The sequence below is a fragment of the Oryctolagus cuniculus genome, chromosome 13, assembly GCF_964237555.1.
Source record: "Oryctolagus cuniculus chromosome 13, mOryCun1.1, whole genome shotgun sequence".
Classification (NCBI taxonomy): Eukaryota; Metazoa; Chordata; class Mammalia; order Lagomorpha; family Leporidae; genus Oryctolagus; species Oryctolagus cuniculus.
In genome coordinates, this window is record NC_091444.1 from 109405538 (window position 1) to 109414997 (window position 9460).

General features: G+C 50.1%; 1 long non-coding RNA gene across 1 annotated transcript; it reads left to right on the top strand.

Moving 5' to 3' along the window:
- The first annotated feature begins 2600 nt into the window (after nucleotides 1-2600).
- On the top strand, nucleotides 2601-8637 carry LOC138844893 (uncharacterized). Its single transcript, XR_011381315.1, has 2 exons — nucleotides 2601-7844; nucleotides 8282-8637. It is a non-coding gene; the product is annotated as an uncharacterized lncRNA (long non-coding RNA).
- Nucleotides 8638-9460: the final 823 nt, after the last annotated feature.

The following is a 9460-nucleotide window of genomic DNA, read 5'->3' on the forward strand; positions in this document are numbered from 1 at the left end:
AGGTAGGGTTTTCAAGTCTCTACCCTGGGCCAGTGGTGAGGAGTTCCTATGTCACTGGGAAAGAGAGGGGAAGTGGTTCTGTGGCAAGGCCCAAAGATGGTGTTTGATTGACCCTGCCCAGTCAAGGTGTGACTCAGTCCCCTGTCTCTGGGGAACTGGCTGGCTTGCTCATTTTTTCACACGTTCTATGAAAATGCAGTTTTGGGTTCTAGTGTGCACAGACCCCTGTTCTCAGCCCTAATGGATGCATCAGAATGAGACAAGAGTCCTCCTTGGGTAAGCCATCAAGTCTCATGAGCAGGTGTCAAGTTACTGGGGACTCAGGGCCCATGTCCTAAGTGGGTCCTGGAGAAGACTGGCCAGGGTTGAGTGTAACAGAGCACAAGAGGCAGTGGGCAGATAGGGAGAGGGTGTGGGAGAAGGGGTGCTTGGTGGGGCCAGGCCTGGCAGCCAAGGAGAGCCCTGGGAGCATTCCCCTTGGGAGGAGCCCCTACTTGGGTCCCATTGGTTCTGCCTCCTTCTGGCCTCAGGGTAAAGAGAAGCTTCCTTCAGGATGTGGCCATCACAGCTGTGTTCTTCCAGCCCCTCTACAATGTGCAGAATGGGAACTTCAGGGTATGTGTGGGCCCCACTGCAGGTGTGGGGTACAGGTATGGCTCAGCTGGGGTGCACCCTTGGGGGAGGTCGGAGGCAAGTATGGGAGCCTTTTTCAGAGCTTTGAGCATTTATATATGTATACATATTTATATTAATAGTGGCTTTAGATTTTACACACTGTCTCAACTGGACAGAGAACATTAGCTTCATTTTCCCTTGCTGATTTCTTTCTTGTTCTTCTGTCCTTAGTCCCATTGTTATTATTATTATTATTATTATTATTATTTTTTTGACAGGCAGAGTGGACAGTGAGAGAGAGAGAGAGAGAGACAGAGAGAAAGGTCTTCCTTTGCCGTTGGTTCACCCTCCAATGGCTGCTGCGGCCGGTGCACCGTGCTGATCCGAAGGCAGGAGCCAGGTGCTTCTCCTGGTCTCCCATGGGGTGCAGGGTCCAAGGACTTGGGCCATCCTCCACTGCACTCCCGGGCCACAGCAGAGAGCTGGCCTGGAAGAGGAGCAACCGGACAGAATCCGGCGCCCTGACTGGGACTAGAACCTGGTGTGCTGGTGCTGCAGGCGGAAGATTAGCCTAGTGAGCCGCGGCGCCAGCCCTGTCCCATTATTTTCATGACTCATCTCTGTTCTGCTGTTCCCTACAGAGACGTGCTTGCTGCAAGGTGCAAACACTGGGGACGATCTTGTCCCTCCTCCTCTTCCCCTCTCCCTCCCTTTTTTTCTTAAAGGTTTATTTATTTATTTGAAAGGCTGAGTTAGAGGCAGAGGGAGAGAGACAGAGAGGTCTTTTATCCACTGGTTCACTCTCCAAATGGCTACAATGGCTGGAGTTGCGCCGATCCAAAGCCAAGAGCCAGGAGCTTCTTTTGGGTCTCCCTCATGGGTGCAGGGGCCCAAACACTTGGGCCATCTTCTGCTGCTTTCCCAGGCCATTGCAGGGACCTGGATTGGAAGTGGAGCAGCTGGGATTTGAACCTGCACCTATATGGGATGTCGGCACTGCAAGTGGCACCTTTACCTGCTAGGCCATAGCACCGGCCCCTTGTCCCTTCTTACCTCCTCCCTGTCCTCCTCCAAATGGGTCTGTAAGAAGGGCCTCTGGGCTTGTGCTGCCCTTGGGGCTCTGGCTGGCCCCTGGGCTTCTGCTGTCATGGCCACTGCATAGCCCCTGGTCCCTTCTGGTCCCCCCCAGGTAGTTCTATGGCCTCAAGGCCCACAAGTAGATTCTGCATTTCCCCCTGTGCAGGGCCTGTTGGACTCCCACAGGCCACACACAGTCATCAGCAACAGAGTGGGAGACGTCAGACCGTGTGCACCAAGCACTGTTCCCCTCTTGGGCTGAGATGAAGGCTCCATTGGGCACTCTCTGCTCTGCCTTCTCAGGTTCCTCACTGAGGACAAAGGAAAGGAAGTGGCCTGGACATTTCCCCAGGATCTGGGCCATGCTGACCCTGCTCTTCCCCAGGATTCCCTGCACCCTGTGTGGGAACGGATGTCTCCTTCCACTGTGTTTCCAGAAAATCCTTTCTCTCTTAATGGGAAGTCTAGGTTTCAAGACTTTGTCCAACAAAGGCAACGTGGAGCTTAAAACTGAGGATTGGTCCACAGTGCAGGGCAGTGAGCCAAGGCTGAGCAGGGTGAGACTGTGAGTGGCCTGTGGCCTGTGTCACTCAGCTGCAGGAACCTGGGCTTCTCTACAGAGCTGTGGCACTTGCCAGGGTTTAGTCAGACCTTCAGGGCTGGCCTGCTGTGGACTGGCTTTCCCAGGAGCAGTGCAGTGAGTAGGGGTGGGGTACCGGGAGCGTCTGTGGACTGGCTTTCCCAGGAGCAGTGCAGTGAGTAGGGGTGAGGTACCGGGAACGTCTGTGGACTGGCTTTCCCAGGAGCTGTGCAGTGAGGAGGGGTGGGGTACTGGGAGCATCTGTGGACTGGCTTTCCCAGGAGCAATGCAGGGAGGAGGGGTGGGGTACTGGGAGCGTCTGTGGACTGGCTTTCCCAGGAGCAGTGCAGTGAGTAGGGGTGGGGTACCGGGAGCGTCTGTGGACTGGCTTTCCCAGGAGCAGTGCAGTGAGGAGGGGTGGGGTACTGGGAGCGTCTGTGGACTGGCTTTCCCAGGAGCAGTGCAGTGAGGAGGGGTGGGGTACTGGGAGCGTCTGTGGACTGGCTTTCCCAGGAGCAGTGCAGTGCCCACAATTCCAGTCTCCAGAAAGTCCAAGACCAAGGCTCTAAGAGGCTTGATCCTAGTGAGGGCCCACTTTTCATGGATGGTGCATTTAGCTATGTCTTATATTCTACAGTGAGTGTTCCATACATTTGTAACAGGTTCTTTGTCACAGTCCATCCCTGAGTGCTCTCACATCTAAAGTAATTTACACTGTACCTTCTCTTTTTGTTCTCTACACATGATCTATCACACAGAAGTTTTACTTTTATGAAGTCCACAGTTTCAATTTTTTACTCTGGGAATTGGATTTTGATGTTGTGTGTTGTAGATTACTCAAGCTTTAGGGCCAATATTGTGTTGCAGTGGGTTAAGCCATTGCCTGTGATGTTGGCATCACATATGAGTGCCTATTTGAGTGCCAACTGTTGCACTTACAATTCAGCTCACTGATAGTGCACCTGGAAGAGCAGCTAAAGATGTCCCAAGTGCTTAAGCTCCTGTCACCCATGTGGGAGACCTGGATGGAGTTAGAGACTCCTGCCTTTGGCCTAATCTATTTTGAGCTGTTGTGACCAATTGGGGAGTGGAGAAGCAGATGGCAGAACTCTTCCTTTCTCTCTCTCTCTCTCTCTCTCTGTAATTCTGCCTTAATAAATACATTTTAAAAATCATCCAAGAACCATGTAGATTTTATTTCTTTTTTGTCCTATGATTTTCAGACTTTGCATTCAAAACTGTAGCCTATGACTTAGTTTGAATTAATTTTCAGGAAGGTTTTAAAGCTTGTTTTCTTTTTATAAAGATGTATTTATTTGAAAGGCAGAGCTACAGAGGAGGAAAGACAGAGAGATCGATCTTAAATCCACTGGTTCACTTCCCCAATGGCCACAATTGCCAGGGCTGGGCTAGGCCAAAGCCAGGAGCCAGGAGCTTGTTCTAGGTCTCCTACATGGGGTCAGGGGACCAAGTAATTGGGTTATCTTTTGCATTTCCAAAACTGACATTGAGTAGTCTTGAATACGGGGCTAAATATCCTTCATTTCCTAGGAAAGCCAGGAGGGGGCGCGCATCGCACATGTCCTGTGCCAAGTCTTAGCAGCCATGGGAGGGTGCACAAACCCACTTTTTCTGACTGACCACAGCCATTGAGGTTGTGAGAAGTGTACCAGCTCCCCAGCAAGGATGAAATCTCAGATCTGCACCCTGAAATCATGAATAAAAAGCCAGGAGCCTCCTTCTGGTCTCCCACATAGTATAGGACCCAAGCACTTGGGCCACCTTCTGCTGCTTTTCCCAGGCCACTAGCAGGAAGCTAGATTGGAAGTGGAGCAACTGAGACTCCAGCAGGTGCCTATGTGGGATGCTGGTGATGCCAGCAGCGACTTTACCTGCTAAGCCACAATGTCAGCTCCCCTTTTTTTCTGTCTTATTTCATCTATTCTATGATTTTAAACAGTTGTCATCTTTGCTGGGAATTTGATTGGGATTCCACTGAATCTGCAGGTCACATTGGAAGGGATTGTCATGTCTTAACAATGATCACTGTTCTGCTCCTTCATGAGGAATAACTCTGTACTTATTTATATTCCTTCTGATTTTCCTCCAACAGTGTTTCTTCTTTTAAGATTCATTTTTTTTTACTTGAAGAGCAGATTTATGGAGAGAGAGAAGGAGAGACAGAGATCTTCCACCTGCTGGTTCACTCCCCTAATGTCCCCAGCAGCCAGGGCTGGCAAGCCTGGAGTTTCTTCTGGGTTACCCACATGGATTTCAGGGGCTCAAGCACTTGGGCCATCTTCTGCTGCCTTCCCAGGTGCATTATCCAGAATTCAAAATGCAGCTTGTGTGGGATGCTGGCACTGTAGGTAGTTGCTTGACCTCCTGAGCCAGAGTACTGACCTCTCCCTATCATGTCTCAAGGTTTCTGAGTGCATGTGTGTATATATTTTGTTACATTTATACCTTAGGACTTCAATTTTATGGTGCTATTGAAAATTCCAATTGCATAGTGTCAGGGACCCACCATTAGAGTAATCTACAGCTTCAGTGAGACCATGGTGGGCGGGCATGGTCGCCACTTTATTGTGATACTGAGCAATCTGTAGTGGCCTTTGAGGACCCCAGATGCCGGCAGAGGGCACATGACTCCACTCTGCCTGAGACTGCCATGTGAGTTGAAACTCCTTGGCCATGCTACACCTAAAGCCTCCTTCCCTTGGGGACCCTGAGAGCCTCCTTCCCCTGGAAGAACCTTGAGAGTCTCTGACTGCCAGTTCACTCTCCAGATGGCCATAACAGCTGGACATGGGCTGATCCAAAGCCAGGATCCAGGAGCCTCTTTCCCCTGGAGGAACCCCTGAGAATCTCCTTCCCCCAGGGTCTATGGACTTCACTCACCTCCAGAGTGATTGAGGCAAGCAGTGTCTCCCGCCAACTGCAGTCAGTGTTTCCACACATCTGAGACACAGATTCCTTGTCATCTTTTGCATTCCATACTCTGATGCTCCCATATTCTATATAATTTAAGTAGATTGTCATTTACTCCTTTTTAAAAAATAGTTACTTGAAAGGGGAGGGGGAGAGAGAGCAAGAGCTTCTACCTTCTGGTTTATTCCCCAAATGGCTGCAATGGTCAGTACTAGGCCCCATGAATGCAAGGGTCCCAAGTACTTGAGGCAACTTCCACTGCTTTCCCAGGCACATCAGCAAGCAGCTGGTTAGGAAGTGGATCAGCCTGGACTCAAACTTGCACCTGAATGGGATGCTGGTGTTACAGGTGGTGGCTTTATCCACTCCACCACAGTGCCAGCCCCTGATATGCACTTTTTTTTTTTTTTTAGAGAAATGACAGAGAGAATGAGTTCCCACCTGCCAATTAACTCCAGAAATTTCTGCAACAGGCTCTAGATGGTAGGAAGCCAGGAACTCAATCCAGTTTTCTCATGTGGGTACCAGGAACCGAATAGTTTGATGCCTTCAGTTGATGTCACTCAGGATCTGTGTTAGCAGGAAGCTGGAGTCAGGAGCCAGAGCCCAGAATCAAACCCAGGCACTCAGATGTGGAACTTGGGCATCTTAACCACTCGACCAAATGCCTGCCCCGAGTGCATACTCTTCACCAGGTGTCTGCTCTGTCGGTGCCTGCTCCATTTCTGCACCCTCTTTGTTCTCTGAACAGGGCCTTGCACAGAAGAAAATTTAATTTTATAAAGTCCATGTTCACAACTTTTTTCTTTTGTGAATTGAATTGAGGTTAGAACTCCCTAACAAATCTAAGACCACATAGATTCTGGTATACATTTTTCTAGAATTTCTGTATTTCTGTATTTCAATTTTTAGCGTGTGGACTATTTTTACTTGATTTTTGTTTAAGAATTACACACTCATATTTATAACATCCCATATAGTTTGCAAATAATTCACAAATAATTGCTGCATCACAAATGTAAAACAAGACATGGGGCAGTGCACCCCTTGTCAGTGCGAATTTCCTATGCAGAGGCCTTTGCTGATCTGAGTACAACCCTGAATTTGTTCCATTTCCCAGAAAAGCTAGGACGGGGCATGCTGAGTGTTATACGCAGTCATGGCGGCCACGAGCGGGCGCACAAACCCGCTTCTCCTGACCGACTTTATCCTCAGAGTATGGGAGACAGGGTCCTCTGACGCAAGACACCCACGGGGTCCTGTGGGATATGGAGTCTGAGGAGAGACACCTGCGAGGTATTGTGGGAGATGAGGTCATCTGACGTGCGACACCCCAGGGGCCTATGGGATATGGAGTCTGAGGCAAAGGCCCGCGAGGCATTACGGGAGATGAGGTCATCTGACGTGTGACACGCCCGGGGACCTATGGGATATGGAGTCTGAAGGGGTCATCTGGGCCCGCGGGGTCATCTCATGTCCGACACCCCGGAGCCTTTCTGGAGATGGAGTATGTTGAGGCTTGTTGCTCGCTGGGCTCTGGGAGTTGGATTCTGAGGTGGGTGCCAGTGCGGATCCAGGAAGTGAAGACTGAGATGGGACACCCACAGGGCTCTGGGAGATGCGGTTCTCTGCTGTGTGACGCCCCTGTGGCCCTCTGGGAGATGCAGGCTGAGACAGGACCTTGCTGGGCATTCTGGGCGACGCAGTCCTCTGACGCGTGGCGCCAGAGGGACCTCTGGGAGATGGAGTCTGAGGCGAGCACCTGCAAAGTGTTCCAGAAGAAGCGGTCCTCTGACGTGAGCATCCTGCTAGGACCTCTGGGAGATGGAGTCTGAGGCAGGCGTTCACGGGATCCTGGAAAATAGAGTCTGAGATGAGCGCCCGTGAGGTGTTCTGGACAACGCCTTTGAGGCTTGTCGCTTGCTGGTCTCTGGGTGATGGAGTTTGTGGGGCACAGGGAAACAGACTCCGAGGAGGCATCGAGGGGGGGCTCTGGGAGATGGGGTGCTCATAGACAGGCTCCTTCCGGTCCGCTGTGAGACGGAGTCCTCTGAGGCTGGAAGCCCATGGGGTTCGGAGAGGTGGAGTCTGAGGCGGTCGCCCGCGGGGCGTTGTGGGAGATACTGTCCTCTGATGCATGACGCCCACGGGGTCTTCTGGGAGATGGAGTCCTTTGAGGCTTGTCACTTGCTGGGCTCTGGGAGAAGGAGTCTGAGGCGGTCGCCCACGCATTGTGGGTGATGAGGTCCTCTGAGGTGCGACACCCCCAGGGGCCTCTGGGAGATGGAGTCCTCTGAGGCTGCTGCTGGCTGGGCTCTGGGAGATGGAATCTGAGGCGGGCGGCAGCACTAGGCCAGCCGGAGCCACAACCCTGCCTGGGGGTTTTGGTTCATGCCTGGGGCACTCGCAGTTCCATGACGGCGCAGAACCCGCGGTGTCCGAGCCTTGTGAGTGGCCTGGGCAGAGCACATGGCTCAGGTTTCCTGTTCTGCCGTGTGTGAGGCCTGCCCCCTTGGCTGCGTGTGAGATTAACTCGGCTGAAGGTCAGCTAACTGAGCCTAGGCCTCACGGTCAGGGGCGACCTCTCTAAGGCTTTCCTCCACTAATCCCCCTCTACTGTCTTGTTATTTTAATGTTGCAAGTAAGTAAACATGCAGGCGTTGGCTTAACTTGCTGCACCACAATGCCAGTCCCCAAATAACCTCTTTATAACATCACTTTGGGGGTTGGACTTCAACAACGAATTGGGGGGAGACCAAAACATTCAGCAAATTGTTTTTCTGAGTTCTGTGAACATCATAGCAATGATCGAACCTGAGTAGGGAGCGATGTGAGCCCTCAGTCTGTGGCCATCTCAGAGAGGAGGCTCTGTGACCTGGGGACCTGCTGCTTGTGACGGAGGGAGAGATGTGATGGGCGTCTGAAGTGGGAGAGGCAGTCATGTGCTGCTGTGCCTTTAACTGACCCCTGGGTGGTGTCTGGAGACCTGGGGACTCCTGACGTGAGAAGTCTCCTCCTGCTTTTGGTGTTGGGGGTCCAGTGTGGGGCACAGAGAAACAACCTCTGTTCTTCTTGCAGACGTGTGATGAGTGCACCGTGGAAGGAGTACCCAGTTCAGTCCCACATCACTCTGCTTGTTGGAGGAGTCCTATTACTGGAAGTCTGAATGAATTTACCTGGTGGTTGCTGTCTGGAAATATTTTTCAAAGGAACGTTTTAAACACAGAGAATGCAGGGTGTAGATGTTGGATTGTACAGCGATGCTTGTTTCACTTCAGGAGAAACACTGAAGCTTTTTCCACAGTGGCTGTGCCATTGTCTCCTGCCAGCAGCAAGGAGACGTCCTGTTGTTCCTCACCCTCCAGCAACTGCTGTTTTGTTCTTGTCTTGTAGTCTAGCAGCTCTAATAAAAATTTTCATTGGTCTGGTGTCCATTTATTTGCCCATTTTTTTCTTTTTTTTCCCCATTTTTAATTGAGTTGTTTGTGGTTATTTCTTATTTTTAGGACTCTCTGTGTATTTTAAATAGACATTCTTTGTCAGATGTGTTTTGTTAATATTTTCCTCCAGCTTGTCTTTTTGTTCTATGCACATAATGAGTCACAGGTAGAAAATTTAATTCTGTGAAGTCCATAATAGTAATTTTTTTCTTTCAGTAACTCTTTTTGTGTTGTGTGTTAAAAGTCATTACCACATGCAAGGGCACTTTCAATTCTCGAATGTTTATAGTTTGCATTTCAAATTTGAATGTATACACTGATTTGAGTGACTTTTTGTATGTGTTCTACAGTTTGTGTGTACCTTAATTTCAATTCATATTGTTTCTCAACAGTTACTTGAGCATTTTATTAAAGGCGTAGAATACAGGCTAGCATCATGGTGTAACCTGTAAAGCTGTCAGCTAGGACACCAGATCGCTTGTGGGTGTAGGTTTGAGTCCTGGGTGCTCCACTTTTGATCCAGCTCTCTGGTAATGGTCTGGTAAAGTAGGAGAAGATAATCCAAATACTTGGGACCCTGCCACCCACATGGGAGACCAGGGTGAAGCTCATGGCTCTTTGCTTCATCTTGGCCCAGCCATGGCCATTGCAGCCATTTGGGGAGTGAACCAGTGGATAGAAGAACTTTTTTTCTCTTTCTCTGTCTCTCTGTCTCCCTCTTTTTTAACTTTGACTTTCAAATACATAAATGAATATTACAAAGGAAAGAAAACACATAGGACATATCCTGGACAGCATGCTGTTAGATATGTGATGT